At 44.4% G+C, this 27,994-nt stretch overlaps 1 pseudogene; it reads right to left on the bottom strand.

Annotated features, from left to right (window-relative positions):
* LOC148775180 (isopentenyl-diphosphate Delta-isomerase 1-like) lies at positions 1 to 22,821 on the bottom strand (annotated as a pseudogene).
* Positions 22,822 to 27,994: the final 5,173 nt, after the last annotated feature.

Here is a 27,994-nt window from a genome sequence, read left to right as displayed (position 1 = left end):
CTAATGTTCAATGAACTGATTCAAATAAAGTTACCTCAATATGTGAAAAGAAAAATCTGTGAGGTCATTTTAAACCCCGAAGTTATCTTGATTACACCATTGGCTGCAGAAATCTTCTAGTTCTCCCTTTGACACATAACACTAGCTCTTAATCTCACAGGCATTGGAATCCAAAGCTAGTAATACATTCTTCCTCACAAGCAAAATGCACCTAATTTCACCCCAAATATCATCAGATTGCAGTGAGTTCTCATTAAAAAATTATTGTGTTTCAACCCTCAGAATGGGAGAAAATATTTGCAAATGAAGCAATTGACAACAACAAGGGGTTAATCTCCAAAACATACCAATGGATCATGCAGCTCAATATCAAAAAAACAAACAGTCCAATAAAAAAAATGGATGAAAGATCTAAATAGATATTTCTCTAAAGAAAACACATGGATGGTTAAAAAAACATGAAAAGATGCTCAATATCACTAATTATTACAGAAATGCAAATCAAAACTACAATGAGGTATCATCTTACACCAATCAGAATGGCCATTGTCAAAAAAAAATCTACACAGTAAATGCTGGAGAGGGTATGGAGAAAAAGGAACCCTCCTACACTGTTGGTAGAAATGTAAACTGGTGTAGTTGCTACGGAGGTTCCTTAAAAAACTAAAAATAGAGTTACCATATGACTCAGCAATCCACTCCTGGGAGTATATCCAGAGAAAAACACTATCCAAAAGAGTAATGCACACCAATATTCATTATAGCACTATTTACAATAGACAAGATGTAGAAACAACCTCAATGTCAAGCAACAGAGGAATGGATAAAGATGTGGTACATATACACAATGGAATATTATTCAGCCATTAAAAAAATGGCATCATGTCATTTGCATCAACGTGGATGGACCTAAAGATTGTTGTACTGAGTGAAGTAAGTCAGACAGAGAAAGACAATACCATATGATATTGCTTATATGTAGAATTTAAAAAGAAAACTACAAATGAACTTATTTATAAAACAGAAATACAGTTACATCCTCTGGTTACCAGAGGATGTGGGAGAGGGATAAATTGGATGATTGGGTTTGACATATACACACTAATATATGTAAAATAGATAACCTAAATAAATAATAAGAACCTACTATAGTACATGGAACTCTTCTCAATACTTTGTAGTGGCCTATATGGGAAAAGAATCTAAAAAAGAGTGGATATATGTTTATGTATAACTGATTCACTTTGCTGTACAGTAGAAACTAACCCAACATTGTAAATCAACTATATCCCAATAAAGTTTTTATAAAAAGACTTCCCTAGTGGTCCAGTCATTAAGAATCTGCCTTCTGATGCAGGGGACTCAGGTTTGACCCCTGGTCTGGGAACTAAGATCCCACATGCCTCAGGGCAACTACGCCCACATGCTTCAACTACTAAGCCCATGCGTCACAAACTAGAGAGAAGCCCATGTGCTGCAATGAAAAAGATCCTGCTGCCGCAACTACGACAAGACGCAGTCAAAAATAAATAAAATTTTAAAAGTTAGTATCTTCTGGGGAAACCTGTGCCATGGAAATCACTAATTCAGCTTTTAAAGGCCTCTGAGCTGCCCTTTGTATTTCAATGGCATTATTTTCCTCAAGTTCCCCTTTATGACTTAATGGATAACTGTGCTGGTAAAACAAAATGGAAAGGAAATTTTAGCATCTGATCTCTTCTGTATCAGGAGTTGATTTTCTGTGTTGAATAAGCTTAAAGCTCGATGCAATAGTCTTTTCACAATATTTTCATCCAAGTCACAATTCATTTTGATTCTAGGTCTAATTTTGTTGTCGTTTTCATGGATAAGAATATACATCACCGCCAGAAATGGAAATCATTGCTCATCAGAATTGTCAATATTTGTTTCAGGCACTGTTAGCACATGTCTATCCTGTCCTGAATATCCTTGCTTTGGCTGCAGCAGAAGGTCCCAGGGCTGAGTCAGACAGCAAGAACCAAGAAAGCACAGTTGGACTTGAAATGTGTCTCCTCTAGGACTTGCAGGTCACAGCTGACTGGCTCAAAAGTAACTCCTACCTGAGATTTGCTTTCTCTCACTTTGCCACAGGTGATTGGTTCAAGAATAGGAAACTGAATCAGTGATTCTCTCTTGTAAGGATTGTGGAATGGGGTCCGAAAGAGTGGGCTTCAGTTCAGTTCAGTCGCTCAGTCGTGTCCGACTCTGTGCGACCTCATGAACCGCAGCATGCCAACCTCCCTGTCCATCACCAGCTCCCGAAGTTCACTCAGACTCATGTCCATCGAGTCAGTGATGCCATCCAGCCATCTCACTCTCTGTCGTCCCCTTCTCCTCCTGCCCCCAATCCTTCCTTTTCCAATGAGTCAACTTGTCGCATGAGGTGGCCAAAGTACTGGAGTTTCAGCTTTAGCATCAGTCCTTCCAATGAACACCCAGGACTGATCTCCTTTAGAATGGACTGGTTGGATCTCCTAGAAGTCCAAGGGACTCTCAAGAGTCTTCTCCAGCACCACAGTTCAAAAGCATCAGTTAGTCACTTGCCAAATGGTTACACGGTAGGGCACAAATGTGTCCTTTTCTTTGCCTGTGTTTTCTGCCCTGTGGCTAGAAAAAGCCAGTCTACAGAAAAGAACATGGTGGACTCAAGGTGCAGAGAGAGGAGACAGGTTGAGCCCTAGCAGTGCTCCCAGGGCTCTTTCCATTTCTTTCCTTTTTTTTTTTTTTTTTAACAGAAGTGTCATTGATTTACAATATTGTGTTAGTTTTCCTTTGTTTGTTTTTTAATTCGGCTGCATGGGTCTTGGTTGCAGCACGCAGGATCTTTTTTTTAGTTGCACTATGTGGGATCTTTAGTTGCAGCATGTGGGATCGAGTTCCCTGACCAGGGATCGAACCCAAGGCCCCTGCATTGGGAGCTTGGAGCCTTGGCCACTGGACCACCAGGGAAGTCCCTTTTGTGTTAGTTTTAGGTGTACAGCGTCGTGACTCAGCATTTTTGCAAATTATGTTCCATTAGAGTGGAGGTGATGGAACTCCAGTGGAGCTATTTCAATTCCTGAAAGATGATGCTGTGAAAGTGCTGTACTCAATATGCCAGCAAATTTGGAAAACTCAGCAGTGGCCACAGGACTGGAAAAGGTCAGTTTTCATTCCAATCCTTAAGAAAGGAAATGCCAAAGAATGCTCAAACTACCGCACAATTGCACTCATCTCACACACTAGTAAAGTCATGCTCAAAATTCTCCAAGCCAGGCTTCAGCAATACGTGAACCATGAACTTCCAGATGTTCAAGCTGGTTTTAGAAAAGGCACAGGAGCCAGAGATCAAATTGCCAACATCTGCTGGATCATGGAAAAAGCAAGAGAGTTCCAGAAAAACATCTATTTCTTCTTCATTGACTATTCCAAAGCCTTTGACTGTGTGGATCACAATAAGCTGTGGAAAACTCTGAAAGAGATGGGAATGCCAACCTCCTCTTGAGAAACCTGTATGCAGGTCAGGAAGCAACAGTTAGAACTGGACATGGAACAACAGACTCGTTCCAAATAGGAAAGGGAGTACGTCAAGGTTGTATATTGTCACCCTGCTTATTTAACTTCTATGCAGAGTACATCATGAGGAGTGCTGGGCTGGAAGAAGCACAAGCTGGAATCAAGATTGCTGGGAGAAATATCAATCACCTCAGATATGCAGATGACACCACCCTTATGGCAGAAAGTGAAGAGGAACTCAAAGGCCTCTTGATGAAAGTGAAAGAGAGTGAAAAAGTTGGTTTGAAGCTCAACATTCAGAAAACTAAGATCATGGCATCTTGTCCCATCACTTCATGGGAAATAGATGGAGAAACAGTGTCAGACTTTATTTTTTGGGGCTCCAAAATCACTGCGGATGCTGATTGCAGCCAGGAAATTAAAAGACGCTTACTCCTTGGAAGGAAAGTTATGACCAACCTAGACAGCATATTAAAAAGCAGACACATTACTTTGCCAACAAAGGTCCATCTAGTCAAGACTATGGTTTTTCCAGTGGTCATGTATAGATGTGAGAGTTGGACTGTGAAGAAAGCTGATCGCTGAAGAATTGATGCTTTTGAACTGTGGTGCTGGAGAAGACTCTTGAGAGTCCCTTGAACTGCAAGGAGATCCAACCAGTCCATTCTAAAGGAGATCAATCCTGGGTGTTCATTGGAAGGACTGATGCTAAAGCTGAAACTCCAATATTTTGGCCACCTCATGCGACGAGTTGACTCACTGGAAAAGATTCCGATGCTGGGAGGGATTGGGGGCAGGAGGAGAAGGGGACAACAGTGAATGAGATGGCTTGATGGCATCACCGACTCGATGGACACGAGTTTGAGTGAACTCTGGGAGTTGGTGATGGACAGGGAGGCCTGGCGTGCTGTGATTCATGGGGTCTCAAAGAGTCAGACACGACTGAGCGACTGAACTGAACTGATAGTTTATCGTATATTTAAAATTTGATTTTAGAGTCGGTCCTTTATCAAAAATGAAAAGATTAGATGAGACTGACTACAAAATAAGAATTACATATGTGTGTTTGTACATAAAATATCAGTAATCTCTGTATTTATTGCATGGCATATATTCATACTTACATACAGACATGAACTCCGGGAGTTGGTGATGGATAGGGAGGCCTGGCGTGCTGTGATTCATGGGGTCGCGGAGAGTTGGACACGACTGAGCGACTGAACTGAACAGTGCAGGCAAAAGAAATAGAATGGTTAGTTCTACCTGGTGGTCTCAACTATGAAAATACTTTAAACTCGTGAATTTGCTTGAACTGAGCTGAGATAGAAAAGGCCACATGAACATCTAATTGGATGAGATTTACACTGGAAGGTGAAGATATTGTCTTTTTTTTTTTTTTGATTTGTTGTTGTTGCCATTCTGATTCTTTAATGGTCAAAGAACATACTCTACACTGTTTCAGTCCTTTTAAATGTGAGACTTGTTTTATGCCCAGGATATAGACTATCTTGGTGAATGTTACATTTGCACTTGAGAAGAATATGTATTTTGCAATCATTAGGTGGCATGTTCTATAAATAACAGTTAGGTCAAGTTCATTGATAATGTTCAAATCTGCACCTATTGATTTTCTCTCTAATTAACCTATTGATTGCCCAGAGAGAATTGTTGAAATTTGAAACTGTCATTGTGGATTTATTTCTCATTTCATTTTTGGTTTCCTCTATTTTGAATTTCATTTACTAAGTATACACATACTTAGGATTCTTATTTTCTTGATGGATCGTCCTTTTTGTCACCATGAAAAAATGTTTAAAATATCTGGTAGTATTCCTTATTCTGGAATTTACTTTGACTGATATTAGTTTAAGATCTCAATTTGATTATAATGTCCTTTGGCATGTTCTCTATTTGAGTTTTTTCCTGCTTCAGGTTCATTAAGTCTTTTGGATCTTTAGTGTACTTCTGCATTGCATTCCAAATGTCCATATTTGGGAAAAGACCTAAGGTTGTGTAAAAAATAAGAGTCATAATCTCTATGGCAGAAAGTGAAGAACCTCTTGATGAAAGTGAAAGAGAGTGAAAAAGTTAACTTGAAGCTCAACATTCAGAAAACTAAGATCATAGCGTCTGGTCCCACCACTTCATGGCAAATAGATGGGGAAACAGTGGAAACAGTGGCTGACTTTATTTTTATGGGCTCCAAAATCACTGCAGATGGTGATTGCAGCAATGAAATTAAAAGACGCTTACTCCTTGGAAGGAAAGTTATGACCAACCTAGACAGCATATTAAAAAGCAGAGACATGACTTTGCCAACAAAGGTCCATCTAGTCAAGGCTTTGGTTTTTCCAGTGGTCATGTATGGATGTGAGAGTTGGACTGTGAAGAAAGCTGATCGCCGAAGAATTGATGCTTTTGAACTGTGGTGCTGGAGAAGACTCTTGAGAGTCCCTTGGACTGCAAGGAGATCCAACCAGTCCATTCTAAAGGAGATCAATCCTGGGTGTTCATTGGAAGGACTGATGCTAAAGCTGAAACTCCAATACTTTGGCCACCTCATGCGATGAGTTGACTCATTGGAAAAGACTCTGATGCTGGGAAGGATTGGGGGCAGGAGGAGAAGGGGACGACAGAGAATGAGATGGCTGGATGGCATCACCGACTCGATGGACATGAGTTTGAGTGAACTCCGGGAGCTGGTGATGGACAGGGAGGCCTGGCGTGCTGTGATTCATGGGGTCGCAAAGAGTAGGACATGGCTGAGTGACTGAACTGAACTGAACCGAATCTATACGTGATCCTGTTTTGCCACATGTGCATGAGAGAATATTCAAATCAAATAAAGCTGGTTGACCTTAAAATGATCTCCTCAGTCTTTAAATAAACTTCAAGCAAACTGAATCCCTGTTAACTCATTTACTCATTCATTCATTCAGCCAGAGTATCCTCAGTCCTGCCCTGATGTCAGGCACTTACCTGCTTAGAGCTGATAGAACAAAGTTGAATCAGATGGTGCCCACTGCCCTCAAGAATCACAGAACAGGGTGAAGAGCATCACTGCCCAAGGCAGACTGAAACTTCAGAGACCCCAATAATGAAGGTTTTTCTGCAGATTCAAAATCATTATAAATAACAAACAGCTCAGAAGACTGTACATGGACATATTTAGAAATATATCATTGATTTGAAGGTGGTAAACTTTAAAGAAAAGTAGGAAGCAAAATTGTACATATAGTATGGTTACAACCAAAACATTTTATATAGAGAAAAGACTGGAAGGAAATATACCAAGATGTCAATAGTAGGTAACTTTGGTTATTTGGTGATTATTTCATAATTATTGGTCATTACTCTTTTCTTTTTTCTAGCCCACTTGATTTTAGGCTTTAGACTGTTTTGCATGCCTGTGATCATTGTTATTGTGCATTTGTATAATAGATTTTTTATTTTATAAAAATTTTATATAATAAGGGTAGCCATTCCCTTCTCCAGGGGATCGTCCTGACCCAGGGATTAAACCCAGGTCTCCTGGACCAAAGGCAGATTCCTTACAGTCTGAGCCACCAGGGAAGTCTTATATAATGACTAGCAGCTCTTATTTAAGAATACTTAGTATGTACTGGTCATCAGTTATCACTACCTGCATTTTTCTCAGTTAATTCTCACAATCTATTGAGAGAAGCACTACTATTATCTTTATTTTACTGATGTTCCTAGAGTTTAAAAAACTTTTCATCGTCACGTGGCTTGCAAGAAGCAGTCAGGCAGCTTACGCTCCTCACTGCAGAGTGACTATGACGGCTTCAATTTCTTAGTGACACAAGCACCAAGCTTAACAAAGACTCTCTTTCAGTTAAGCTTCTTTGTGGTGCCTGTTTATTAATTAAAAAATGTAAGAACTGCTAACATTGAAAAGAGTGGCAAAAAGATTATATTAGTCACTCAAGTTTTTTCATACATTTGTCTGTTTGAATGAAATCCTTTTTACTTTTTAAATTAAAAACAATTAGTCACACATTCAATTCTACTGCATTGATAATATGCTTGTCTCTGGATCATAATAATACGACTTATTTAGACTGCAGCAACTGCCAGGCATCTATGAGTAAGAATTTAATGACCCACCACAATATTGTTAAGTCTCTACACATTTTTCCATGCCCAAATAAATTCTCTGTAAATTTCAAGACCCAGTTCATATATTTCATGGTCCCTTCCAGAATCACTCTAGCCACCTGCTAATTTTCCTTTCCCTGTGCTCCAAAGACACACTAACCCTAACCCAACAATTTGCTTCTTAATCAAATATTGTTCCTAATTGATTGAAGCAATACTTATTGTGTGCATCTTATGTGCGGGATAAAATGCTCTCCATCGCTTTTTATGAGAGAAAATCTTGTACTTTGGCTGCAACTGTTCTTGGATTTATTGTGTCACTTTCATGAGCAAACACAGAGTGGGTATCTAATAGGTATTTTTGCATTTGTTTCCTCTCACCTGGTCCTAGAACCAGTTCTTTCTCCTACTACCTTAGTCTTTTAATTCTCGTCCTTTCCCTGGGCCTCTGTGTTTGAAACCTATATTGCCTCTCCATTAATCATCAGCATTTAAAAATTCCCAAAGTTATTCAGCACCTCCTCTTAATTTCTTCCTGTATCATTCTAATTCCTCTTCTAAATATAATCTCCTCTTGAACGATATATATGGATTTTTGTCTGTATTTAGCTCTTGGCTTCTTATTCCCTTATCGTCCTCTGCCTTCCTGTTCTGTTTCATTTGTTCCTTAAATGTTGCTGTTCCCTTGGGGCAAACACACATGCAAGCACACACACACAGTTCCCATTCCTGAGCTTTCCCTCCAATGAGGAATATCTTTTAAAGTCCTTTATGTTGTTGTTGTTCAGTTGCTAAGTTGTGTCCAGCTCTTTGTGACTCCATGAACAGAAGCACGCCGGGCTTCTCTTCACTATCTCCTGGAGTTTGCTCAAACTTGTGTCTGTTGAGTCGGTGATACCACCCAATCACCCCATCCTCTGTCTCCCCCTTCTCCTCCTGCCTTCAATCTTCCCCAGCCTCAGGGTCTTTTCCAATGAGTTGGCTCTTCGCCCCAGGTGGCCTTTATGTAGTGAGTCCTTTATATACTGAGAATTCTTAATTGTATCAGTTAGGATCTTTGCAAGTAACAGAATACCCTCACTAGAGTGACTTTAAACAATAAAGTAGTCCTGTCTCAGGTAAGGAGACTGCTGGAAGAGGGTAGCCTAGGCATCCAGACTCAGAGTACCCAGGGCAAGGCACCCCCTCTTCTACTTCTTTCTTCATTTATTTTTTTTGGTTGTATTGGGTCTTCATTGCTGGAAGCAGGCTTTCTCTAGTTGCGATGAGTCAGGGCTACTCTGTTGTGGTGCATGGTTTCTCCTGGCAGTGGCTTCTCTTGTTGCAGAGCACGGGCTCTAGGGTGAGCGGGCTTCAGCGGCCGTGGCACGTGGGTTCGGCAGCTGTGGCTCCTGGGCTCTAGAGCACAGGCTCAATAGTTGTGGAACATAGGCCTATTTGTTCCTCTGCACGTGGGATCCTCCCAAACCAGGGATCAAGGCTGTGTCTCCTGCGTTGGTAGGTGGATTCTTTACCATTGAGCCACCAGGGAAGCCCCTTGCCTGGCATTCTTATTCCACAAGTGCTCCACAGAATATGCACTATCTTTTGGAGCTGATAGTTTCAGAGTAGCAAGAAACATTTTACTAGTTAACAGGGATCTTTAAAAAAAAAATGAAGAAGGCAGGGCAGAGGAAAGCTAAGTTGGATAGGGATTGAGGAGCTGGGAAGGACAAATGAAAATACACAGGTCACCAGCCACACAGGCAGGAGCTCAGGTAGTAGATTTTGGCTCAGTACAAGTCACTGTTGAAAAAAAAAATGAACTGAGTAATGTTATGAAGTAGGAATACTGGAAGTATTCAAGTAGTATATGTTTGACCTACACCCAAGGATGTTGTGGAAAGGATTTTTACATAGGTTAGGAGGCTGGACTAGATCCAGGGATCTTAAACCTTTTAGGGTCAGGTGCCCCCAGGAACCCAAAGAAAGGGAAGGATCTTTGTTTCCCTCTGAAAAGTCACATGCCCACTGAACTGATTACTTATGGCTGCATAATAAATCACCCCTGAGAACTTAGTGGCTTATTATCTCACAGTTTTTGTGGGTCAGGGATTCAGAAGCCAGTTAGATGGGAGATTCTGGTTCATGAGGTTAAAGCTGAGAGGTCGACCAGGGCTGTAGTCATCTAACAATGTGGCAGTCAGCTGAGGGTGACTTTGCCCCTCAGGGGACATTTGACAATGTCTGAAGACATATTTGATTATCACCAAGAGTGTGTTGTGTGTGCTCTCAGCATCTAGGGAGTGGAGGTCAGAGATGTTGTTAAACCTCCCACAGTGCACTAGAGAGCTCAACACACAAAAATGACACAGTCCCAAATGTCAAGAGTGCTGAAGCTGAGAAACCCTGGTCCACAGGCCGGACTGGGTTGGGCAGACCCCCTTCTGAGGTGGCTCTCTCATGTGGCTGGTGAGGGCTGCCGGCGTCCTCACAATGAGGTGGCTGGCTTTCCCCAAGTGAACTGAGAGAGACAGCAAGGAGGGCCTGTAGGCAGTGCCTTTATGACTGAGTTTCTGGGAGCAAGTCACCTTCACACGAGGAAGGAGAGAGGAATCAACTTTCATTGTTGGAGGGGAGAATTATCAAAGAATTTGTGGGCATATCTTAGAATCAACACACCCTCATACAACAACATTTTAACCTGTCAAATTTGAGGGTTCACAGATTCCCTTCAAGGAATCCCTAAGTTAAAGGACCCCTCAGGTTCCCTTGAGCTCCAACAGATAAAAATCTAACAACCCATGATCAGGAAATCGGCAAGGACAGGTAAAAACTGCAAAACAACAAAACAAAACAAGAAAGAAAAAAAAACCCTCGGTATTCCACCCTCTGTTACAGTTCAAGCCCCTTTTTTTACACTATGCCTTTTCTTTCCTCCTTCTGGGTTTTTAATCCAAAGTCCTTGTAATTTACTGTCTAACATTCTATTTCATTCTAAATATGTATCACTCAATTTCATTCTAAAGCAGAACAGAAGTACTGAACCACTGTCATTTACAGATTGGAGAGTTGAGACTACATTTTAAGAGAAAGATTGGCTGGAATTTCAAGACCTCCCTCACCATGAGATAAAACAAGTAGGACTAGAATTTCCTTGAGGGTCTAGCGGTTAGGACTCTGCCTCCACTGCAGGGGGTGTCAGTTCGATCCCTGGTCCGGGAACTAAGATCCCACATGCCGCTAGGCTGTGCCAAAAACTAAAAAACAAAGCCCCCCAAAACCAACTAGGACAGTTAATTTTGCAAGTAAAGGTAGCTCTTATTGTCTATCAGAGAAAATGAAGGACAGCAGGTTAAGTGATGCAATCAGATCCATTCACTGATTTCCTGATGACTTATTTAATTTCAGTCCATAAATTTATTTGCTTTCATTAAATAAAGCAACTTCCAAGATAGTCATTCCAAGAGTGTTCCTTGGAATAGAACAGGATATATTTTTTTACTTAGATTTTTAAAAGATTTTCTACAAAATAATTTTTTGGTAACAATTTTCTGCTTTCAGAATAGATAGGCATATAGCTTCCTGGATATAAAATGACTTTCTCAATCCAGTGCTTTGATAGATGAAAGGGGAGAAGCTCTAATACACTTGATTATCTGCCCTTGAAACATCTCAGCTGAGCACCTTGGAGCAAATTATCAGTGGAGCAAAGGGTTTGAAAAACAGGGTCCAGGTGTTTTTCCTGGCCTGGAAATGCTGCCAGCTTTGCTTCTTGCTGCTGCTTTGATCACCTTTGGAACAAACACGGCCTGTGACAAGAACAGTCAGACTCAGGCCCTGCGGTTTCCTCAGAGATCTGACTTTTAATGGGAGGTGCTTGTGAAACCACGTCTGTGGGAGGGGTAGTCCCTTCACAGGCTTCTTGACTTAGAAGTGGACATTGTTTGTGGCATGAAGGCACCGTGGAAAATGGACAAGGAGCCCAATCCTCAGGCATCAGATAATACCTGTTAATCTCTTGTCCACAGGAAGTTAAGCCTCTGTGTGTCCCTGTCATGGGGGCTCAACCTCTGCTCCCCACCTGAATGGTGGGGCACCATTCATTACCGAGCACAGTAGGGCCTGGCAGGTGAACTGGACACATAGCGTCCTAAAGGGGGAGGTCCTCACTGTTTCATATACTTCCTGAAATCTGTAGGATGATTGATAGATAAGTTGGCTAAGTTTCATGCCTAAAATAGAGAAATGACAACTACACAGAGACACCATCAATCTAGTTGAAAGCACCTATGGCTTTGAATTTTGTGTAAAAGCCAGGCAAAAACAATATTTATTTTTTTCTCTTAAAAATTACAAAAAAATATGGAGTGAGATTTTTAAATTAATTATTTTCTAGTTTTAAGATAAAATACAGTAGTTTCAATGTATTGATCTTTTTCTGAAAGACTTATAGCAGAACCATGCAAATAAAACATACTATAGCTAAGTGTTGGTTAAATGAATAAGTAAACAATGAAGACATCATCAGTCAGTCAGTCAGTCAGTTCAGTCGCTCAGTCATGTCCGACTATTTGTGACCCCATGAATCACAGCACGCCAGGCCTCCCTGTCCATCACCAACTCCCAGAGTTCACTCAAACTCATGTCCATCGAGTCGGTGATGCCATCCAGCCATCTCATTCTCTGTCGTCCCCGTCTCCTCCTGCCCCCAATCCTTCCCAGCATCAGACTCTTTTCCAGTGAGTCAACTCATCGTATGAGGTGGCCAAAGTATTGGAGTTTCAGCTTTAGCATCAGTCCTTCCTATGAACACCCAGGATTGATCTCCTTCAGAATGGACTGGTTGGATCTCCTTGCAGTCCAAAGGACTCTCAAGAGTCTTCTCCAGCACCACAGTTCAAAAGCATCAATTCTTCGGCGATCAGCTTTCTTCACAGTCCAACTCTCACATCCATACATGACCACAGGAAAAACCATAGCCTTGACTAGATGGACCTTGGTTGGAAAAGTAGTGTCTCTGCTTTTTAATATGCTATCTAGGTTGGTCATAACTTTCCTTCCAAGGAGCAAGCGTCTTTTAATTTCATGGCTGCAATCAGCATCTGCAGTGATTTTGGAGCCCAAAAAAATAAAGTCTGACACTGTTTCCACTGTTTCCCCATCTATTTCCCATGAAGTGATGGGACCAGATGCCATGATCTTAGTTTTCTGAATGTTGAGCTTCAAGCCAACCTTTTCACTCTCCTCTTTCACTTTCATCAAGAGGCTTTTGAGTTCCTCTTCACTTTCTGCCGTAAGGGTGGTGTCATCTGCATATCTGAGGTTATTGATATTTCTCCCAGCAATCTTGATTCCAGCTTGTGCTTCTTCCAGCCCAGCACTCCTCATGATGTACTCTGCATAGAAGTTAAATAAGCAGGGTGACAATATACAACCTTGACGTACTCCTTTTCCTATTTGGAACCAGTCTGTTGTTCCATGTCCAGTTCTAACTGTTGCTTCCTGACCTGTATACAGGTTTCTGAAGAGGCAGGTCAGGTGGTCTGGTATTCCCATCTCTTTCAGAATTTTCCACAGTTTATTGCGATCCACACAGTCAAAGGCTTTGGCATAGTCAATGAAGCAGAAATAGATGTTTTTCTGGAACTCTCTTGCTTTCTCCATGATCCAGCAGATATTAGCAATTTGGTCTCTGGTTCCTTTGCCTTTTCTAAAACCTGCTTGAACATCTGGAAGTTCACGGTTCACATATCGCTGAAGCCTGGCTTAGAGAATTTTGAGCATGACTTTACTAGCGTGTGAGATGAGTGCAATTGTGTGGTAGTTTGAGCATTCTTTGGCATTGCCTTTCTTTGGGATTGGAATGAAGACTGACCTTTTCCAGTCCTGTGGCCACTGCTGAGTTTTCCAAATTTGCTGACATATTGAGTGCAGCACTTTCACAGCATCATCTTTCAGGATTTGAAACAGCTCAGTTGGAATTCCATCACCTCCACTAGCTTTGTTCGTAGTGATGCTCTCTAAGGCCCACTTGACTTCACATTCCAAGATGTCTGGCTCCAGGTGAGTGATCATGCCATCGTGATTATCTTGGTCGTGAAAATGTCATAGACAAAGTTAAAAGATGACATACTATGAAGAAGTATCTTTGACCTCTAAAAATTCAACAAGTTACTATTAATATTTATGTGGGTTTTATTTTATTCTTTTGGCTGGGCCTTGCTGCATATGGAATCTTAACTCCCCAACCACAGATGGAACCAGCCAGCGTCCACCTGCAGTGGAAGCGCAGAGTCTTACTGGACCACCAGGGACGTCTCTACGTGGGTTTTAAATCAGGCTTTCTGAGCTTCACTTAGGATGTGGGATTTACAATGTGAATGTGAGTGTTGCTGGGGGCTCCACCCTGGACTTCCCACAGCTCAGCCCAGAGTCCCCTGTATCAGGACCATCCTCCCAGAAATTTTCCCCCCTCTGCAGGAGGCCTTGACCCGCCCTTCACCCTTTCACTCTTTGGAGTGCTGAGGAGGGCCGCCCAGAATTCCCTGCTTCCCTCTTTCTTGCTGCAATCAAAGGCAAGCACATTGACCCGTTTCCATTTCAAGAGTTTTCCTGCTAATCACTAGGGAGCAGGCGACTGCTAAGAGTCAGGACCCATGTGGAGAAGTTCCTGAGGTTCCAGAAGCTTACCACTGTCTTACCTCTGCTCCACAGTCCCTCACTCCCTTATCTTTAGCCAGCCAGCAGAGCTCACCCTCCCCTTGGAGTCCACCTTGACCAAGTGGACCTTTTCCTTGGTAAAACCCAACTTCCCAGTCAGAAAAGATGGTCAGTCCCTTGGAAGTGCAGAAAAATGAGTGCCCCTTTGACTCTACCAGTGGGTGCTTATAACCCACCCAGAGGTGAAGCCTGGAAAAAGTTTTCTCAGAAACCAAGGCCAGCAGCAGTCTTGCAGGCCTGTGTTCTGGAATTGAAGGCAGGAGCATCTTGGAGATAAACAGCCCCAACTAAGATGCCTGAGGAGGCAGCTTTGGAGGGGGGCTTGCTCCAGAAAGTCAACCATCAGTGCCTGTGCCCTTCTGCCACAACGCCTTCTGTTTCCAGCTAAGGGCACCCAGGATCTCTCAAGGGGAAATCTTAGAAAAGACTTCAAGGGGACTTCCCTGGTGATCCAGTGGTTAAGACTCTGTGCTGCCAGTAGGGTACCCGGGTCTGATCCCTGGCCAGGAAACTAGATCCCACATACTGCACTTTCATGGTGCCACCAAGTAAGACCTGGTATAGCCAAATTAACTAATTAATTAAAAAACAAAAAGACCAGTGCTTATCTGTAGTAAAGAGCAGAAATAATGAGAGTGTGACAGGAAAATTGACTTTCCAACTATATTAAAAAAGATTTATTGTTTTTTATTGCATGCATGCATGCTTAGTTGCTTCAGTCATGTCCAACTCTCTGTGACCCCATGGACTGTAGTCCGCCAGGCTTCTCTGCCCATGGGATTCTCCAAGCAAGAATACTGGAGTGGGTTGCCATACCCTTCTCCAGGGGATCTTCCTGATCCAGGAATTGAATCCATGTCTCTTGGATCTCCTGCATTGCAGGCAGATTCTTTACTGCTGAGCCACTGGGGAAGCTGATTATTTTTATTTTCTGATTGTTAAGGCTTATTGTGGGAAAATGTGAAAAAGCTGAACATAAAAAGTACCTATAAGGCTACCACATAGAGACTGCTACTTTTACATTTTTGGGGTTTCTTCTCAATCTTTTTTGGTTTTGCATTTCATATTTTCAATTTTTCTTATAGAATTGCTTCATGAATATAACTTTTAAATATTTAAAATATAACTTTTAAAAATTTAATTTATTTACTAAATTTTAAATCTAATTTCAACTTTAATGAGATGAATATACGTAGATAGTGGGATGAGCAAGTGAAATGTAGAAACAAGTGTGTTTTAACGTCTTTCAGCAAGACTTTCAAGTCTTTAAGCAAGTTGAAATGTTTAAAATTGACAGAGCTGGCTGAGAGGAGGGGCATGTTTGGGGCTGGGGGTGGGTGAGAAGAGCTTGGTATTGACTACTGAGGTACTTTCTGAAGCCATGTGGTCTTTGCTGCTGTGGCCACAAAATCACACTGTATCAGGCACTGATCTAAGTACTTCACATTCTAACTCATGGAAACTAAAGAAACAAAAATTGTCCCAAGCTTTCACAATAACTTCATGAGTAGGTGCTATGATCCTCACCTACAGATGAGGGATATGAGGCAAAGAGAGGTTTAGTAAACTGTCCAAGGTCTCACAACTGGTAAAGCCAAGACTGAAGCCCAGGCAGTGTATCTGGAGACCATGCTCTCCTGCCCTGGGCTTTGGCTGTGGGTTCATCATGCCAGGCCCCTTCCCCTTCAAGCTGTAAGGGTTCAGAACAGTCACACCAACCTCCTTCGTTTGGGCAAAGCAGTGCTTTCATTTCAGGCATCAGTGGCTCTGTCCTTCTTGTCCCCCTCATGCAGAAAGTGGGCTCAGATGCTCCCTTTGACTAACATGCTTGGTTAGTTTCTATGGCTTCTCCCTGCCTCATTCCTCCAAGCAGGAGCCACACCAGCAGACAGCAGACTGGGTCTGGCCTCAGCCATCATACATTTCCCTGTTCATCGACCGTTTTCCCAGAGAGGCCCTGCAGGCACTCTGTGGGGATGTGAGGGTGAGCTCATCAGATGTTAGGGTACCTGGATGAGTATGCAGTCCCCAGAAGGAGAGGGCCAGCCCAGCAGAAACGCGACAGTTTGGAACTCAGACAGGGACTTCGGGCCCAAGAGCCTGCACTGGGTTCCCTTTGCTGCACATGCTGGGGTGGAGAGTAGCCGTCCACTTGGTCTGGCTTAAGAAAAGGAGAAGTCTTACTATAAAGCTACAGAGGTCTTGGGAGTCCAAAGGAAGGAAACAGAAGGAAGAGGGAAGTAGAAAGTCAGGAGCTAAAGTCTTCTCTCCTCATCACTGAGGGACCAGAGGTTATTATTATTATTTAATTGATTGATATTTCAAAATCAACTTCAGTGAAGTATAACTTAATAATGCCTCTGTTTAAAGTATGTAACTCAATGACTTTGACCTCACAATCAAGATGTATAACCTTTCCATCACCCCCAAATCATTCCATGGGGGAGCAATTGTTTTTTTTTTTTTTTCTTTGTACAGATTACTGAACATATTGATTGTCAGTTGCTAGCCTTGGGTTAGGCGAAGGGGACTGTCATCTGGTCTACCCATTCAGCAGGATTTGTGTAGCAGCCAGGGCTTCCAAGATGGCTCAGTGAGTAAAGAATCTGCTTGCAATGCAGGAGACACAGGAGACGCAGGTTCGATTCCTGGGTTGGGAAGTTCCCCTGGAGAAGGAAATGGGAACCAGCTCCAGTATTCCTGCCTGGAAAATCCCATGGACAGAGGAGCCTGGCGGACTATAGTCCAAAGGGTCGCAAAGAGCTGTACACGACTAAGCATGCAGGAGTGGCATGGCAGGCAATAAAAGGCGTGTTGAGAACAGTCATCCGTTAGCTGTAGGACCCTGGACAAGTCACTTAGCCTCACTGTGCCTATTTCCCATCAGGAGAGTAAGGATAATAATGTCTACCTCACAGGGTTGTAAATAGTGTGCAAGAGGGTATTCAGACTGTAGTTCTGATAGAGACTCTGAAATACAATCGACATGAACAGGAAACAGTCTGAGGAGAGTTTTAAGAATCTTAGAACCCTCAATCAGTTCGGGGATATAAAGGAAGTCAGCATGTAGTAGGGGAGCATCTTATAAAAAGCTGTGTTGAGAGCCCATCTTTCTCCCCCAGGAAGGGGAAGTGGGTGACTTTCTTGGAAGGCTTGTCTGGAAGCCCTCAGCCTGGGGCATGCTGGACTAGAGTCTGTCTCCCACCAGGGAATACAGAACAGACTGAGTGCTTTGCAGGAGAGGTTGGAGAGGGGAGGTTGGAGAGGGGAAGTTGGAGAGGGTCACTATGCTGGGACTGGCCAAGTTTCTAGAGAGTCAGGGTTTGGGTACAGGGGTGACCAGGGGGAGTACAGTGAGAAGTCCTCTTGTGGCCTGTCCAGTGGAGCTGCCTGTGTTTTGGGGGAAGCCTGGCAGCAGGAAGCTGGAGGCAAATGTCTGATTTTAAGACCTGCCCCACGAAACCACAATAGATACACCTGCCGGGCTCGAGGGGCCCAGGAGGCACTCCCTGAGAACCAATGAAAGCACCCTAAGAAAGTCAATGTCACATAGCTGCCAGAGACAGATCAGCCAGGTGCCTGTGCAGGGGGGACCTGTCCCAGCCTCCAGCATTTGCTTCCCTTCTTTCTCCTCTCTGGGACCCTGAAACTGGCCAGAAACTCAGACAGGAAGAGGAGTGCCTGACAGAGAACCATTGTGTCCCTTTCCCATCTCAGCCTCCAGCCTGAAGCCGGCCCATTGGAGCCAAAGGAGGGAGAAATGGTAACGTTAAAACCAAGTCTGGAGATTTGATTGTCATCTTGGATTGGGCTGAGTTGAAATGGTTGAATCTTAGAGTCACCATGGGGTGTAAAAGACCATCTGCCTTTATAGAAGGGAAGTCAAGGGCCTGCCTGCAGAGTTTTTTTCCCAGTGGCAGCAGAAAAGTTCCTTCATTGAACAATTTTAAAAGGGTGGTGGGAGAAAAATACAGTAAGTCCCCTGCATACAAACCTTTAAGTTTCAAAATTTCAAAGACGTGAACAAGTGTTCCATCAACATCAGACATGGGTGAAATTGCAGCGTGCCCTCCGTGTTCTAATGTTGATGATCCTTCTGGCTCCCACCTCCTCTCCCTCCCCCAGTCAATAACTCTTCTTGCCTGTTCACTAGATGCCATTCTCTGTACGCCAACTGTTGCACTGTACTAGTGCACTTTTCAGGGTACTATTGTTGTTGTTGATTTGCTCTGCTGCTGCTAAGTCGCTTCAGTCATGTCTGACTCTGTGCGACTCCACAGACAGCAGCCCACCAGGCTCCCCCGTCCCTGGGATTCTCCAGGCAAGAACACTGGAGTGGGGTGCCATTGCCTTCTCCAATGCATGAAAGTGACAAGTGAAAATGAAGTCACTCAGTCGTGTCCGACTCTTTGTGACCCCATGGACTGCAGCACTCTAGGCTTCCCTGTCCATCACCACTTCCCAGAGCTTGCTCAAACTCCTGTCCATTGAGTCGGTGATGCCATCCAACCATCTCACCCTCTGTTGTCCCCTTCTCCTCCTGCCTTCAATCTTTCCCAGCATCAGGGTCTTTTCTAATGAGTCTGCTCTTCACGTCAGGTGGCCAACGTCCTGGAGCTTCAGCTTCAGCATCTGTCTTTCCAATGAATATTCAGGGTTGATTTCCTTTAGGATTCACTAGTTTAATCTCCTTGATCTCAGAGTACTATACTCTAAGATTAAAACTGTTTTATTTTTTCCTTTTTATGTATTATTTTTCAGAAAAGTATTATAAACCTATTATACTACAGTGGCTATCCGGTGGCTCAGATAGTAAACAATTTGCCTGCAATGCAGGAGACCTGGGTTTAATTCCTGGATCAGGAAGATCCCCAGAAGGGAATGGCAACAAACTCCAGTATCCTTGTCTGGAGAATCCCATGGACAGAGGAGCCTGGTGAGTTACAGTTCATGGGGTCACAGAGTTGGACCTGACTGAGTGACTAAAACATACTACAGTACCATATAACTGATTGTGTTAGTTGAGTACCTAGGCTCACTCTGACTTACGAACAAATTAAACTTATGAACGCATTCTTGGAACAGAACTCATTTATATATAGACTTACTGTAAGTGGTTTCGATCACAAGTTGAGCTTGTTCAACATAATATAGATAAGATGTGTTTTGTTTGGCAGGGGTGTTAAGTATGTTTCCACAGTTGTTGCCATAAATCAGGGCTTTCCAGGAGAAGGGATCCCCTGCACCAGGGTTAGTGGGGGGTGGTAACCGAGACAACCAGGTTGCAGCTCACCAGGTTCAAGGCAGGTCTCGGTGCCTGTGACCCACTGGCCTTTGTCCCTAGGGAGTCACTAACCCAATGCAGCAAGATTTCATTGGCCCAGACAGTTGGAGCTGTTTCCTGGTGTCCTGGGCACCACAGTGGCTGCCCCGACCCAAGCAGGAATGGAATCACCACCAGTCCAATTGGAATCCAGCACCCACTCAGACGAAGGAGTTCAGCTCCAGACAAGCAGACTGTGATCATCTTCTGGGCAAGGACCCTGGGGTTCACAGAAAAAAATAAAGCTAAAGAGGAAAAGAAGAGCTTGGTGTTTCCATGGGTTGCTGACCATGACCTTGACAGTGTCAGCGAAGCCTGACTTTGTCTGTGAGATGAGCACCGAGCTGTGCTCAGTTACTCCATCGTGTCCGACTCTTCGCAACCCCATGGACTGCAGCCCACCAGGCTCCCCTGTCCATTCTCTAGGTAAGAATACTGAAGTGGGTTGCCATGCCCTCCTCCAGGGTATCTTCCCAACCCAGGGATTAAACCCAGATCTCCTGCATTGCAAGCTGAGTCTTTACCATCTGAGCTACCAGGAAGTCCAAGATGAGTACAAAGTACTGCCATTTAAACTATCCCGGATGACTGTTTCTATTTCTATGATGGTCTGTATCTTTCTTCAGGAACACTACAGAATGTCAGAGCAGATGAGTGAGGTGTAGTTTCTCCACAGTTATGGTTCTGGAAAGGCCTTGCATTTATGGACTGCTGAGAATCTGATGGGTTCTATGGACCCACTGCCCAGAAAAAAGTGTGCCTGGGCCTCACCTTCCTTCCCATCCACTTCCTGGTGACCTACATGACCACCATTCTTGACCCCCTTGGTCCTTGCTGGTAGAGCCCACTTTCCTCTAAACAGGCTGAAAACACCAGATATTCTGGGTCGAATCTCCCTCACAGCTGTGTCCCAGCCCTGGCCACTGAGACCAGGTCTACCAGGAGAAATGGAGAAAAGTCTGTCTTGGGACTTCTCTGGTGGTATAGTGGATAAGAATTTGCCTGCTAATGCAGGTGACACAGGTTTGATCCTTCGTCTGGGAAGATCCCACATGCTACTGGGCAACTAAGCCCGTGTGCCACAACTACTGAGCTTGCACGCCTAGAGCCCGTGCTCTATAACAAGAGAAGCTACCACAGGGAGAATCCAGCATACCTAAACTAAGAGAGTAGCCCCCACTCACTGAAACTAGAGAAAGCCCAGGAGCAGCAACAAAGACCCAGAACAGAAGTAAATCAATATATAAAAAAGTGAAAAATCATTTTAGTAAAAAGAGAAGGATGAGGGGGCAACTCTCTCCTCCTTTGGATGTTGATGCTAGGAGTCCAGCTGCTACTCTGTCACCGTCAAGACAAACAGAGCTGAATTAAGCAATCCTGCCACTGTCCACTTCTGGACAGTTCAGTTCAGTCACTCAGTCATGTCCGACTCTTTGCGACCCCATGGACTGCAGCACGCCAGGCCTCCCTGTCCATCACCAACTCCCAGAGTTTACCCAAACTCATGTCCATTGAGTCGGTGATGTCTTCCAACCATCTCATCCTCTGTCATCCCCTTCTCCTCCTGCCTTCAATCTTTCCCAGCATCAGGGTCTCTTCAAATGAGTCAGCTCTTCGCATGAGGTGGCCAAAGTATTGGAGTTTCAGCTTCAGCATCAGTCCTTACAACGAACACCGAGGACTGATCTCCTCTAGGATGGACTGCTTGGATCTCCTTGCAGTCCAGGGGACTCTCAAGAGTCTTCTCTAACACCACAGTTCAAAAGCATCAATTCTTTGGCGCTCAGCTTTCTTTATAGTTCAACTCTCACATTCATACATGACTGCTGGAAAAACCATAGCCTTGACTAGACGGACCTTGGTTGACAAAGTCATGTCTCTGCTTTTTAATATGCCGTCTAGGTTGGTCATAACTTTCCTTCCAAGGAGTAGCGTCTTTTAATTTCATGGCTGCAATCACCATCTGCAGTGATTTGGAGCCCAAAAAAGTAAAGTCAGCCACTGTTTCTACTGTTTCCCCATCTTTTTGTCATGAAGTGATGGGACTGGAGAGATGACATGTATTATTATTGTTGAAATTGCTTTCCTGTTCTTTTTTTTTTAAGATTTTTTTTTGATGTGGACAATTTTTAAAGTCTTTATTGAATTTGTTACAATATTGCTTCTGTTCTATGTTTTATTTTTGTCTCAAAGGCATGTGGCATCTTAGCTCCCTGACCAGGGATTGAATCCATGACCCCTGCATTGGAAGGCAAAGTCTTAACCACTGGACCACCAGGGAAGTTCCTGCTTTTCTTTTCTTACTGCTGAAAGCAGCTGCTGACTCAGTGGATTCCCTGATGACCATCCAGCACCTTCTAAGATTTCATGACCCAGCGTTGGAAGCTGTGGACTAGGGCTTGGTCTCCTCATTCTAGCATTTGTCTTCTCGGGTCCTCAACTTCCTCAACTATCAGCTCACAGAAAGGCCAAGGCAGGCTACATCAGGGGTCTCCAAGCCACACTGGGCTGTGTTAACTCTCTGAGAGAATTTGTATGCAAAGCAGTCTTCATATACGGGGGATGATGTGTAAGAAACAGCATGCTGGAAAACACAGGTTCTCAACCTGCTCAGTTCCAATCTGTGGTGGGAACTGGACAGTCTCACCCCTCCGACTCAGTTTCCACATCTGCCACTTCACGCTACCTGGTCCTAAGGGACTGAATGTGTGCGCATGCTAAGCTGCTTGTCACATCTGAGTCTTTGTGATGCCATGGACTGTAGCCCGCCAGACTCCTCTGTCCATTAGATTTTCCTGGCAAGAACACTGGAGTGGGTTCCATGCCTTCCTCCAGAGGACCTTCCTTACCCAGGGATCAAATCCAAGTCTCTTACGTCTCTTGCATTGGCAAGCGAGTTCTTTACTAGCGCCACCTGGGAAGCCCATTCTTGTTTACATCTGTGGTTAATTTCTTCCTGATCACAGTCCTTCCACAGCATCAAAAATACATCAAACCAGAAGTGGTTCAGGAGATGAACTGGGAAGCTAAGGCTTTCTTCTTGTGTTTTGACAAAGGCATTGAGGGGTAGGTGTACCCCGGATACTGAGGCCCGGCCGCAGCCCGTCGCTGGGGGAGCAGGGCAGGAGCCCGCACCACCGTTGCTTCTCACCCCACTCCATCCTCACTCAGTCTCCTGGCTGGTTCCCACCACACCACAGGCTTGAGTGCCTGCTGGTTTTTTACACTTTGGGCTTTTGTTGGTTTAGAGAAACAAAATACTTCAAAAATTATATTTCTGGAATGCCTGTAAAGCACGAGCAGACACAGATCACAACTCAAAGCTTTGTTATTGGCTCCAAACCAAAGTCACACACTGGCTTATTCAAATCTAAACAGCCCAGCCTGGTCTCTGGGTGAGCACCACATGGCTAAAATTAGACTGGCCATCTGCTGAGACAGCAGCTGGGCTATTCTGATCCCCAGTAGGCCTGGCTGGAAGCAGGGCTGGGCCTGGGAGGAGGACTGTTGGAGTGTCAGTCCCTTTACAGTTAAGGTGGTGACAGGGAGGGACGGAGAATGAAGGCACACTGAGGGGAGGCCAGTGTCACTGTGAGGTTTCACTGGAGATTGAAAATGTGGGCATAAGGTCACCTTTATAACCTTGGGCTTTTCTTCCTGATGCCTGGGTGGGGAAGATCCTCCGGAGAAGGGAATGGCAATCCACTCCACTTTCTTGCCTAGAGAATCCCATGGACAGAGGAGCCTGGAGAGTTACAGTCTGTGGGATCACAGAGTTAAGACACGACTTTGCGACTAACACTTTAATGTTTCTTTCATTTCCTCCTGACTGTCCAATGGCTCCCAACGAGCATAGGATTTATTCCTTAGTCTTGTTCCTTGGTTTCTCCTTTTCTTCTTTTTTTGGTCGCACTTCATGGTATGAAAAACTTCCCCACCTGGAATCAAACCCATGCCTCCCTATAGTGGAAGGGTGGAGTCTTAACCACTAGACCACTAGGGAAGCTCCAGTTTCTTTTTTAAACTGGAGCTTCCTGTTTCAACTCACACCCCAGGCAAGGTATCTGTTAGGATTTCAACAATAATGGCTGAGGTTTACTGAGGGCGTTATCAAGGTCAGGAACCATGCCAAGTACTTTATAGGAATTAGCACACACATTCTCAGAGCAACTCAGAGGTTGGTACCAACAGATTTCAGGCATTCAAAATGGCTAGATTTTTCTTTTTTTTTTTTTAACATTCTCCTTTTAAAATTTATTTATGTATTGCTGCATAGGGTCTTGGCTGCTGTGCAGGAGCCTTCTCCAGTCATGGAGAGCAGGGGCTACTCTCTGGTTGTAGTGCACTGGCTTTTCATGCCGGTGGCTTCTCTTGTTGCGGAGCATGGGCTCTTGGTGTGCAAGCTTCAGTAGTTGTGGCTCATGGGTTTAGTTGTCCTGTGGCAGGCAGAATCTTCGCAGACCAGGGACTGAACCTGTGTCTCCTGCATTGGTGGGTGGATTCTTTACCACTGAGCCACCAGCAAAGCCCTGATTCATCTTTCTGCAGTCAAGAGAAAAAGCCCTGATTGAAGGGACTCAGATGACCCTGGGAAGTCAGGGGTTCTCTCCTTTGGGCCCTGAACCTTACTTCCCCCAAGCTGAACCCACCACCAGTTCTCAGGCAACAGCATCCCTGAGTTCAGGATCTACTGAATTATGTATGAGGTGGGGAGCTTGGGGGTACAAATGTAACCTTATTGACATCTGGCTGTGTTGTCCTTAGTCGCTCAGTCGTGTCTGACTCTTTGTGACCCTGTGGACTATAGCCCACCAGGCTCCTCTGTCCATGGGGATTCTCCAGGCAAGAATACTAGAGTGGGTTGCCATACCCTCCTCCAGGGGATCTTCCCAACCCAGGGATCGAATCCAGGTCTCCCACATTGCAGGTGGATTTTTAACCGTCTGAGCCACCTGGGAAGCCCAAGAATACTGGAGTGGGTAGCCTATCTCTTTTCCAGGGGGCCTTCCTGACACAGGAATTGAACTGGGGTCTCCGGCATTGCAAGTGGATTCTTTACCAGCTGAGCGGTATACCAGGGAAGCCCCATATTGACATTTATAGACACTTTAAAACAATTTTACATTTATAGCCATTCTAACCCATCATCTAAATCCTAGGCTCAGGCCACTTAGGCCAGTTGTCTACAGCGCCCTACCTGGTTCAGTTGTTTATGCTTGGGTCATAAAACCACAGTTGTTACCTATAGCTTCTTCTTTCCTATTCCTTCTGCCCTCAGTGTGAACCTTATGTTTTTGACCTGGTGAAGTGCCCAAACCACCGTTCCTAAGGGTCAGGTCCTCAACAGCCCCACCACTGTCATAGACTGCTGACTTCCACTGACCACAGCCCCCACCACCCCCACCCCCAACTATGCCATGGACAAGGTGATGCTGAGAAGCCCCTGGGCTGCAGACTGTCCTTCCACCTCCAAGGTCCAGCGTCCCAACCTCCCACTGGGTAATCAGTCACACTAGCCAGTTGAGTAACCCCGTTCTCTGCTTGTGGGGATGGTGGCTTTTAGAGCCCTAAAGTGGCAGCCTTATCTTCCAGCTCGGTGGAATCACTGTTGTGGCCCCTAGGGAAGCATGTCTCCCCCAGGCCTTGGACTTCCAAACCAGCAGAGCTCCAGGGCAAAGTCACATGTGCAGAGTCAGGAGCTATGCCCACTCCAGCCCTTGCTTCTAGGACCACAGGCTGCTATCTGATCTAAAGCACATTCTGGGGGACTTCCCCAGCAGTCCAGGGGTTAAGACTATGCTTCTAATGCAGGGGGCGAGGGCTTGATCCCATAGGGGAACTAAGATCTCACAGGCCCTGTGGCGCAGCCTCACCCCCTTTGGCACACGGGCTCAGCTGTAGGAGCCATTCCTCCTTCAATGAGGCCACTTCTGGGTGAAGGGACATGTAGCAAAACCAGTTGACTTGTGGTGAAATAGGGTGTCCCCATCATCAGCACTGTCCACCAGTCGGCAACCTCTTACCTGAGGAAAACGTTTGCAGGCGATTATCTTTTTATTTTCCAAAATGAGTCTCCAAAAATGTACGTGCTTATAACCTAGATCCTGGCCTGGCCTTGCTCTCTTAAGCCAGAGAAATGCAAATAGGAGCTGCCTGCTGATCTTTCAGGCAGAGGTTACTGGGCAGAAGTGAGGGGGGTGGTGGGATGTTGGTCATCACTGCTCTGGACCTCACAAAACCAGCTATAAGCCCCCAGGGAGCCACAATTCCTTTAAAAAAGCAACTCCTAGTATTTCGGGAATTGATGCTACTTTGGAAATATGAAATCCTTAAAGTACCTGGGTGACAAGGAGAGTAATTAAAACCAGCCCAACAGGTCGGAGATAAACCTATCCCTGATATTTAGATCCTCATGGAGAGAAGACACAAGGTGTCTGGAGCAGGTCAAAGGGCTTTCAGCGTGAACACTGAATACACACTCTGCATGTGCCAGGGGCGAAGCTGACACTGGGCTTAACTCAGGGGATCCTAAAAGCACACAGTTTTGGGGTTCACCCCAGTGAGAAGCTCCAGTCATCACATCATTATAGCAGCTTCACAGGCGTGCTCTCACAGGGCTGTTCGAGGAGCTGTTCTCAGCCTCCAAAAGAGGGCAGCGAGAGAGAACTGCCAATGCAAAACCTGTTGGTTAACACACTGGAGTGATGGGTGGTGCTTCTGCTGAGAACATTTAAACCACAGGCGTGTGCCACGCTGTGTGGAACGTGAGCCAAATGCTGTCTCTGGCAGCTGCTGCCATCCAAGGGCATTTCCAGGCAAAGGCAGGAGGGCGGGCAGCTGCCAGCAGAGGCCCAGCACCTTGGCTCACTAGGCACCCTGTGCTTCTGTATGATTTACATTTTAAACTAACTACACACATTTTACCTGCTAACCTGAATTTTTGTAAAATGAAGAAAATAAAAATATGAATACTGAAACATAACATGGTAGGTTCCCTCTTTTAACAGAAAAGTATAAAATCAGAATCTTTTTAAGAAATCAGTTCTGATTATAGAAAACCCATTAAGCAATCACTCCAACCTAAAAATACTGTTTAATCAGGTACTGTGGTGCGGGGAGGGGTGGGGGCTGGTAACTGCCCTTTTCTGTGCCGATAAAAAATGATGAAGAATACAGAATATTCAGGATCTAGGGAGCCTGAGAGCATTACTGAGTGGCCAGCTAACCAGGAGAGGGGCCTCAGGTTGATTCTGCTAAGGATTTTCATCAAAAGTTAAGGACACCAAACAAAAGATAAAGACTCTGTTATGAAGCTGGTTTGCCCGTTTCTGAAATCTGACACCCTAACTTGGGTTTGTATGGCCCTCAAATTTTATTAACTGCAGAAAGCCACAAACATGGCTACCATGACACAGTCACAGTTCATAAACTGCACCTGCCGCTAGCATCACTTCAATGTAACTCAACTCAGAGAAAATGTGTTTTTCTTCTTTCCTGTCTGGAATGACGTCTGTTCTTTGTTTCTCTGACCCAGAACACCTGTGTAAGTCTGGGGCTGCGACAACAGCTCATTCTGAGGCCTTCTCTTACCTGTGACTCTGCCTTTGAGCCCTAACTTCCCATTCTCCTCCTGTAGAAGGTTTGAAGTGTCACAAGATACCATCCTGGCTTTCAGGGAACTTAAATGTAAATATTTAATAAGCACCATGCTCAAATACACAGTAGTGGTAGGAGGCAATATAGTATATGTAAGATAACACTCCACAGAAAGGAAGAGCGTGCTGACACGGGTTTTATCACCGCTAACTACCTGATAAACTGAAGAGAAAGAAGCACGGTCTCCTATGCTTGGCTTTCTGTTACTCAGACGGGGCTTTCCTACCAGCCGCTGCTGTATGTTGCCTGGCACATTCTGGGGTTTCATGGATACGGGTGCAAACAATCCCCCTACAGTCTCTGTGGACCTTGCACTGTGAAGATTAATAGATCCGCAGTCAGAACGAGACCAAACACACATAAGGACAGAAGCCATTTCCATTTTAATCCAGAATTACTATTAGCCCTTTAGCATTTTGGTGATGCTAGTCTTAATTTAAAAGACAAAATTGCTCAGAGGAAAACTGAGAATTTCAAATGCAATCTAAAACTACTACGTATTCTGAGAGCTTCCACGTTCGAGAGTTTCTAGAAAGGGAAAGTGCCTTTTGTTTCTCAGTATGAGAAATTGTTAAAGCTCCTCCCTGTGGTCTCCCAACACTTCTCACCGAAAAACAAGACGCTGAAAGGGTGACAACAAATACAAAATAAAAAAAAAAAAAAAAAAGGAAATTTAAA

The sequence above is a fragment of the Moschus berezovskii genome, chromosome 17 (assembly GCF_049115385.1).
Source record: "Moschus berezovskii isolate FMDL1 chromosome 17, NW_MosBer_1.0, whole genome shotgun sequence".
Classification (NCBI taxonomy): Eukaryota; Metazoa; Chordata; class Mammalia; order Artiodactyla; family Moschidae; genus Moschus; species Moschus berezovskii.
The sequence above is the reverse complement of the archived record's forward strand: the minus strand, read 5'-3'. Positions and strand labels throughout refer to the sequence as shown.